A 9187-nucleotide genomic window follows, 5' to 3' on the forward strand; every position below is an offset into this window, starting at 1 on the left:
GGATGAATGGATTGAAAAACTGTGGCACATATACTCTATGGAATACTATTCAGCCATAAACACCAACAAAACCCTGGTTTTTGACAGAAAATATGGAAGATTTACTGCTGAGTGAGGCAAGCCAGGCTTTGAAGGAGAGACATTGTATGTCCCCACTTAATATATATACCGAATGTCTGCACTCTATGACTGAAACTGATTGACTGACTAAAGGTTGTACAAACACAAGAGATGGGTATAAATGTCAGATGAGGTGTGTGTGGAGGAGTGGGGCCTAAGAAAGGACATTTAGGGAAACCAGCAGTTAGCATAATGGCTATGTCTCTGGACTCCCACGTAGTCGACCACGGTTCGGGTCTCGGACCCGGTGGCTTAAAACTCACGCTGGGCATGTGTGCGTGCGTGCCCAAGTTCCAGAGAGGAGAATGGAGGAGAAGGGATTGCGGCGTGACCATCCAGCCTGGGGGGTGATTTTTCGCGTTCTGTCTCTATGTCTCTCTCTGTCTGGCGAGCGCACGCGCCCTATAGTGAAAACCTCTCCAAAAAAAAAAAAAAAAGGACATTTAGAGAAGGAATACAGAGGTAGATCATTGACGGGATGGGAGATCTATCAGTTGAAGATATTTTGATCAATGGGACTGGGGAGAAAAAAATATTCACATATGGAAATGCTCACTTTGTAAGCTAAACAATGTGACTGAATATATATAAATTTTTTTAAAAAAATTTAAAAAAGGCATATTACAGAGCAAAATGTAGAGTCTGACCCATTTTTCTGAGAACATTACAAAAGTATGTGCGTGTGTTTAATGTATTAAAAAAAACATTTCTGGAGAATTGCTCAAAAAAATCCTATTAGCAATAGTTAATTTGGAGAAAAAGTAGAAGTGGGGAAGGAAAAATGGAGGGTTATATAAGTCATATAAGTTCATCTTTTTTATATTCTTACAAGAGGGGTATATTTAGAAATGGAGAGTTAAAAAAAACCTAAACAAAAAAACTTTGTATGATTTATATTTTGATATTTTCTCTTCCTTTTCTTTTCCTTTTTTTTTTTTTTTTTTTCCTATAGCTAAAACCTTCCCTCTTTGGTAAGTTCTTCCTTATCTATCCTTCTTTAATCAAATCCCCCTTATTCTTCTATCACATTCATATTCCTATTTTTTAGAGAGAGAGGTTTTTTTTTTTTCCTTTTTGCTATAGGGTGCATGCATTTGCTAGAGAGACAGAGACAGATTGAGAAATCATCCCTCAGAGGTGATGGCTGTGTTTCAATCCTTTCTCCTCTATTCTACTCTGGGATTTTGGGCATGCATGCACATGTGCCTAGTGTGAATTGTAAGCATCTGGGTCTGGGATTCGAATCACATCAGCCATGCAAGAATCTAGCACCTTAAACACTATACTACCTGTTGGCCCCATATTTGTTTCTTAAGGCATCTCTATCTATCTAAAACTATACCTCATATGTACTTATTTAACCATTTGTGGTAGGTGCCTCCACCCTATCTGAGGATGAATGCTCCCTGTGAACAGATGGATGTTTTATTTCCATTGCTATAGCCCTTTTTACAGTACTTGGAAAATATTAATCACTAAATAAGTACTTGTCAAATAAATGAATGAGTGTAATTTTGGTCTTATTATCTTTTTGGTGAATATGTTCCTGAAATTAGACATGGGGCAATATCAAGAAGCTAAAATCCAACAGATTATTCATCACCATTAATACTCAGCGATGATATGGTTCTGAAAAGCAAGGAAGATCACAATGTGCTATTGACTCTGGATACTAAAACCACTATTAAAGCAGAGTACTGCCATGTTTTCATTCAATTTTCTTGTTATCTACTTTAAACCACATCATAAAGGAAAAATAATGTAATCTTATTTTTAAGTGAAAATAATAAAGCCCTCAGATCCTAGTTATTGGTGGAGACATGCATATTTTCATATGTAAACAAATATCCGTGGAAGCTGGAAACACTTTTACTCAATTGGGTCTATAGCCCCTGGGGTGTGACGCTCTCCCTACATCTGTCCAGATATATATTCCTGAAGACAGAGCCATGTATTTTATTAATGACAGCAAGATACAATTACGGGAACTAGATGAAGTAGTAATCCTAGTACCTTTGACTAATTTACTTCAGTAGATATATTGAAATGTCCTAAGGCCAGATGTTCAAGCTGCCAAACTGAACAGTGAGGCTGCGTAATCTTTGACTTATAAGTCTAGAAAAACAAACCCTCTTGGCTTTTGTATATTTAGAAAAATGAGGTGTATATTCCCAGCTCTCTTAATACTGATGTATTCAAGGATTATATTAAGCTTGTGATGGATAGCTTAAGAAAACCATGTAAAAAAAATATACAGACATACTGAAGGTCATGTCTTTCAGACATATAAGCAAACATTTTCTTTTAATGATTATACCTTACTAAAGAGAAGCACAAGAGTCTAAATCAAGAGGGGTTGCCTAAGACGCATTGAGAAAAAGCAGCTTTCTACAGTCATATATATAGAATATCCCCTGTAACAGAGACATAAATAGTGACTTTATACCATTATTTTCACTCCAGTATCTGAGAACTCCATTCCATTTTTTTATTTAAAAAACAAGCAAATCTTGTCTGGATGGAATAAAAATAAATGATTTAAAAACACATATAAATTAACCATATTATTTGTCAAATAAAAAACAGCCTATATGATTATATTAATATCATAGTAAACATCTCCACATGTTTTTCTTTATTTTTTAGAGGTTTTTGCCATATGTGCACTTGCCAGGGAGAGAGACATAGACAGAGACAGTGAAAGGGAAAATGAGAAATCACCCATCTAGGGGGATTGGCCATGCCACAATCCTGCTCTATTCTCTTCCTGGGATCTTTGGCATGCACACATACATGACACACATGCCCAGCCACCAAATTTGGGACTCAAATTACAGTCGCCCACTTGGGAGTCCATTGACATACCACTGTGCCATGTGCTGGCCCTTCCCACCTTTTTTCTTACATATTTCACATAGAACATTGATAAAGAAAGAACTAAGATCTGACTATCTTCGAAAATAGCTCTAGGTAAAAAGAAGGATTTGAAGGAAGAATTTCAAATGAAAATTCTATGAATGATTGCTATAATTACTCTATAAGAGATTTCTAATCTGGGGATCAGTAGGTGGCATGGTGGTTAAAACAGCCAGATCCCACTTGGCCAACTATGCAGTTCAAATCCCAGACATGGTGACTTGAAAAAATGCCAGGCAGTTGTGCATTTGTGCCCAAAATCCTGGAGGAGAATGGAGAAGGGATTATTTTGTGACCACTCCTTTCTCCCCTGAAGGATGCTTTCTCCTTCTCTCTCTCCTCTCTCTCTGTGTCTCTCTCTCTCCCTCCCTCCCTCCCTCTCTCATGAGCATATACACTCTAGCAATTTAAAAAAAAAATCTTTCCATAATACATTGATTCTGACAACCATCATGGATTTGATTACTTCTGTAGGAATCTAGGAGTACCATGAGGAAAGTTCCAGCACAACACTGGAGCAAATAATCAAAGAATAGACATATTCTATTCACTTATTCATGTATTATCTTCAGTCATTACTGAAGAGGCCAGTCAGTAAAGACTAAAAGAAATGACTGTTTAGGGCCAGCAGGTGGCATGGTGGTTAAGGTGCTTGAATTCCCACATGGCTGGCCATGGTTTGAGTCCCAGGCCTGGCAGCTTGCTTTCTCTCTCTCTCTCTTTCTGACTTTCTCTGGCAAAACTCATGTGAAAAATAATATTAACAATAATAATAATAAATAAATAATTCTTTTTAAAAAAAGAAATGACTGTTTCTTCAAATAAGAAGATAGTAATATAAGACTTCATGGGATACATACACACACATACACACACACACATGCACACAAGAAAGATGACGATATAGAAACAACTGAAAAGTTTAACTCAGATAAATCATTAAAAAAGAAAATAGCAGATGGGGACCAGCAGGTGGCGTGGCGGTTAAAGCCCTGGGCACTCTCCACATGGCCAAACCAGTTCCAGTCCTGGACCTGGCAACTTGCTTTCTCATTCTCTCTCTCTCTCTCTCTTTCTCTCTCTGGTCAAATTAAAATAAATTAATGAATAAATAAAATTAAATGAATAATTTTAAAAAAGAAAATAACAGAAATTCTGTTGATGAAGAGTACCATAGATGTAACTCAAATTGTGATAGCCTAAACAGCAGACTTAATATAAGCTGAAGAGTTTGTGAACTCAAAGAGGGCATTTGAAATTATTCAATCAGAGGAAGAAAAAGAAAAAAAAAAAGAATAGATAAAGAAACTTACAGGATTGATAAAACACCATCAAGAGAAATAATGTGTGGAATTGGAAATTTTCAGAAAAAAAAGAGACACAGGTAATATCCGAAAAGTCTCAAATCTTGGGAGAGAGATGGACATCCAGGTACAAGAGGTTCAAAGGTTCCTAGAAAGCTTCAATCTAAAGAGGACTTCACTTAGATATTTATTTAAATTGCTAAAATGAAAGACAATGAGAGGATTTTGAAAGCAGCAAAAGAAAAAAAAACTAGTCACAACAAAATGATCATTAAATTATCAGCAGAAATCTTGCAGATCTGGAGAGAGGAGAATGATATATTTAAAGTACTGAAAGAAAAAAAAAAGTTCCAGCCAAGAAAAAACTTTGCCTACCAAGGCTATCCTTCAGAGATGAAGGATAAGGACTTTTCCAGATGAAGAAGAGCTCGAGTGAATTTATCACAGTAGACCTGACTTACAGAAATGCTAATGGGAGTTCTTCAAGAAGAACTGAAAGGATGCTGATTAACATAAAAACATATGAAAGTAGGAAACTCACTGGAAAAGGTACATGTGTATTAAGTATCTTCTAATATTCTAATAAGGGAGTATAAATCACTTCTAAGTCTTTTATAAATGATAAAAGACAAAATGTTGAAAGTAAGAGTAACTACAATAATTTATAACTATAATAATCAGTTAGTGTACAATATAAAGAAAGATAAATTGATCCAGTCTAGTTGTGCAGTTGGTGGCACACAGAACTGCAGCGCTAGAAGCCAAATAGCTGATCGTGGGTTCAGATCCCCAGGCCAGTTCGACCTGAAACATAACAAGTGTCATTGAGGATGTTAAGAAGAGCAAATTCTTGCACTCTATTGATGTAAATGTAAATTAGGATAGCCATTATGGAATAAATTATGAAAGCTTCTCAAAAAAATTAAAACTAGAACTACCATGTGATCCAACATCCCTGCTTCTGGGAATTTAATTTGAAATCATCATGTCAAAAAAATGTCTGCACTTCAAGTACATTGCAGCACTAGTCATAATAGCCAAGGTGTGGAATCAGTCTAAATTATCATCAGGGAATGAATTTAAAGAACATGTGTTATATGAATACATATAAAAAGGAATACTACTTAGCTTTCAAAAAGGTAGAATGGGGAGATGATAATGAAAGGGTACAATGCCTTAGATAGGAGGAATAAGTTTGTTTTGAGATCAGCATGGTGAATACTGTAGCTAATACATCTCAGTATTGCTAAGATATTAAGTATCAAATATTCTCATCACAAAAATTGTTAAATGAGGTAATAAATATGTAAATTGGCTTAATTAGATCATTCCAGATTGCATTCAAAAAACACAAAATCATTTTGTACACCATAAGTATATACAACTATAATTGATTGTATTTAATAAATAAGTAAAGTTAGGAAAAAACATGCATTTTTACCTGTCTCACATTTTTTAGAGCAATCTAGAATATATTATTTGGAAAATTTCACGGTTATATTTGTTCTTATTGCCTGTATGTAATATAACTTTCCATTCTACTTAATTCTGTTTTATTCTTTTCTTTTTCTCTTTTTAACTGCTGGTTATGATTTTATTATTATATTAATTTTCTTACCTACTCAAAGTAGTTCAAAAAATCAATTCAATACTCATCTAGAAAATAAGCTTTGAACTTAGGGTGAAAAGACTGGAATACAAACCTTTGCTACTGTGTCAATCAGGCCAGGCCCTGACACTTCAGGTATAATTCTTGAATCAGCAGCATTAGCTTGGAGTTTCTTAATACAGACTTTCTTCTTAGATATGCTACATCGAGATCTATATTTCTATAAAGTACCAGATGATACATATACACACAAAGATGTGAGAAGAATTAGACTAGGTAATGCATAGTAATAAAAATCTCATATTCTTCATAGTTTAAAGATGTTGGGGTTTGTTTTTTGCTCTTGTTACATGGCCATCATGAGTAAGGAATAGGGGGCCAGCTCTGTGGCTTTGTGGTAACGTGCTGCTCAGGAGAAGGTGGATCTCACGTGGTGACTTTGGTTCAAATTCCTTTGGCTCAACTTGCTTGAACATAATAGGTGCATGCCCAGCATCTGATGGGCTGGAAGACTGGAGAAGGGGAAATCATGGTCTGACTAGACCCTGTAGACGGCATTTTTCTCTCTCTCTCCCTCTCTCTCGTGCATGTGCTCTATCATAAATAAAAAGCAAACAGAAAATTATGTTTGTCATAGTCACTCAAGGTCTATGTCTTTGGAGTTGCTGTAATAGCCAACATTGCCATTATTTTTCAGAAAGTAAAACTCTCGGAGGAGTCTTTTATTAGTCTTCCACACGACCAAGTAAATAAGTCATGTTACTCTTTCTTACTGATTACTAAATACTTTCTTTCACTTCTACATTACCAATAAACCTTACCTTACGTCAAGTAGAGCATTTACTAAATTGTATAAGTTTCTGTAATGCTATGTCTGTGTTTGCACTAGTAGGATGAAGCTATAATGTCATATACATCTTTATATACCAAATATTACCTTTGTAAATATTGATTAACTGGTGCGGTTTTATTTTTTCTAAGTAACACATCTATATTCAGAGACACTTTTTCTTTTCCATATTAAGAAATGTATCAATTGCTTTAAAAGGGAATTTAATAGAAAAATCCACATTAAAGCAAGCCACCATCTGGACTAGGTCAGAATGAGGAGACCTTTCTTAAATTCAGTAAGGTTGATTGATGGGACCAGCTTGATCTATGAACTTACCACCTTTGATGAAACTTTTTATCTACAGAAAATGGATGAAAAGTTAAAAGTATTGGTAGGTCCTTGTCACAGTACTGGCTGGGGGAGAACATGGTACTTCCTGGGAGAGAAAAAAAATGCTACCTTAAAATTTTCCAAATTTAAGTCTCATAGCTACTTTTGAATTTTAATTACTTATTTTATACAAGGCAAATATTCTGCAAGTTAGAGGTGGTATACAGTAGTTAGATATCTGCAACTAAAATCAGTTTTAATCTGATGTGTGGCAAACACCAAGTTTAGATTCTTCTAATTTTTTGTAAATCATCTACCTGGTCAAGACATCCCTTTTCTAATAGCTCTAAAGACTAATGTGGTGTACAGATTAAAATAATATTGCTAATAGATCACATGATATCTTTCAATACTAATTAAATCAGTTTTCACTACAAATCTATGGTTATCCTGACAATAGTTGAGACAAATGAGATATAAAGACATTGTGCAATTTTCTACACTTTAAAGTACTAGTGCATTTATGGACATGGACATATATCTATTCCCCTTTGTAATTATTTTTAGAAAATCAGAAACAATCCCCCTTTGTAATTATTTTTAGAAAATCAGAAACAGAATTTTGGACAGATTAAAAGTTGCTAACACTGAATTTACATGTATCTCATTTTGTACCAAAAGGTCATTTCTACCACCCTAAAGTGGAATTATATAATCAACAACTGATGGAAGATGTGTTAGGTCTTAAAAGTATTTAGCTGAGTGTTTCATATAACTTTATGGAAAGTTCAACTGAAGAAATTTTCACAAAGTTATTTTTTAAGCGGAAATTGCTTGTAAAGAATTGAAAAATACAGTTGATAACAAAAATAATAAGTTCAGAAAGGTGTCAATTTGTTGTAAATTATCATTTTCAATGGCTATCACAAAATTCCAGAAATGAAGCATTCGGTGAAGAAATGTTACCATGTTTTATTGTTAACCTGTGTCATTGAGGTAAGTGCTGGTTCAAAACAGTGGTCCCAAAATTTGGTTGTTTCAGAATTACCTGAGATATTTTAAAGACATTGATATCCAAGCTACTATCTAGACCAATTAAATCAGAATCTCCTGGGGCAAAATTTAGGGATTGATCCCTTTTTTTCCCTCTGTGTGATTCCAAAGTTAAGTTAATTTGAGATTCACTGGTTCAATTATATCCTTTGTTTTTTTTTTTTTTTTTTTTTTTTTAATTTGCTAGAGGGTATGTGCACTCATTAGAAGAGACAGAGAGAGAAGGAAAGTGAGAAAGTCAGTCCCCTGTGGGAGTCAGTCAGGCCCCAATGCTTTCTCCTCCATTTCTCCTTTTGAGATTTTGGGCAAATTTGTGCATTCACCTGGTATGTTTTTCACGCTGCTCCATCTGGGACTCGAACTATGCAGTTGGTTATGCAGAATCCAGCCACTTTAACTACCATTCTCTACATTTTTTCCTTTCTTTCTTTCTTCTTTTTAGAGAGATTTTTGTTATAGGGCATGTGCAGTTGCTAGATACAGGGACAAAGAGACAGAAAGTGAGAAATCATGACCTCCTCCCTCGCTCAGTGATGATGGCCACAGTCCTCCCCCGCCCCCCCATTCTCCTCTTGGAATTTTGGGCACAGATGCACATGTTTTAAGCTGTCAGGTCCAGGATTTGAACTGCAGTAGACTACATGGGAGCCCAGCAACAAAAACCGTTACACCATCTGCTGGTCCCCCTACAGTCTACTTTTAATTATACTAGCTCTGAATTCTAATAACTGCTAGCCTTACTCCTAAAATTTCATCAACAACTATAACATATTATACCAGTTACTAATTTTTTTTTTTTTTTTTATGTAATGGAACCCTTTCTGATAAATGTGGTTAGGGAGATTATTTGAATAGTGGGGTACATGTAGCCAAGCTAACTTGTTCTTTCAATAAAAAAGGTTAAACAAGTTGGGAGCCACACAACAGTAATAATGGAGAGGGCACATTTATTTATTATTTATTTATTTGGTAAATGCTTGTTACTTATTGTAATTACATGTGAAGAATAAATAAACACAGCAA

The sequence above is a fragment of the Tupaia chinensis genome, unplaced genomic scaffold, assembly GCF_000334495.1.
Source record: "Tupaia chinensis unplaced genomic scaffold, TupChi_1.0 Scaffold142468_1, whole genome shotgun sequence".
Lineage (NCBI taxonomy): Eukaryota > Metazoa > Chordata > Mammalia > Scandentia > Tupaiidae > Tupaia > Tupaia belangeri.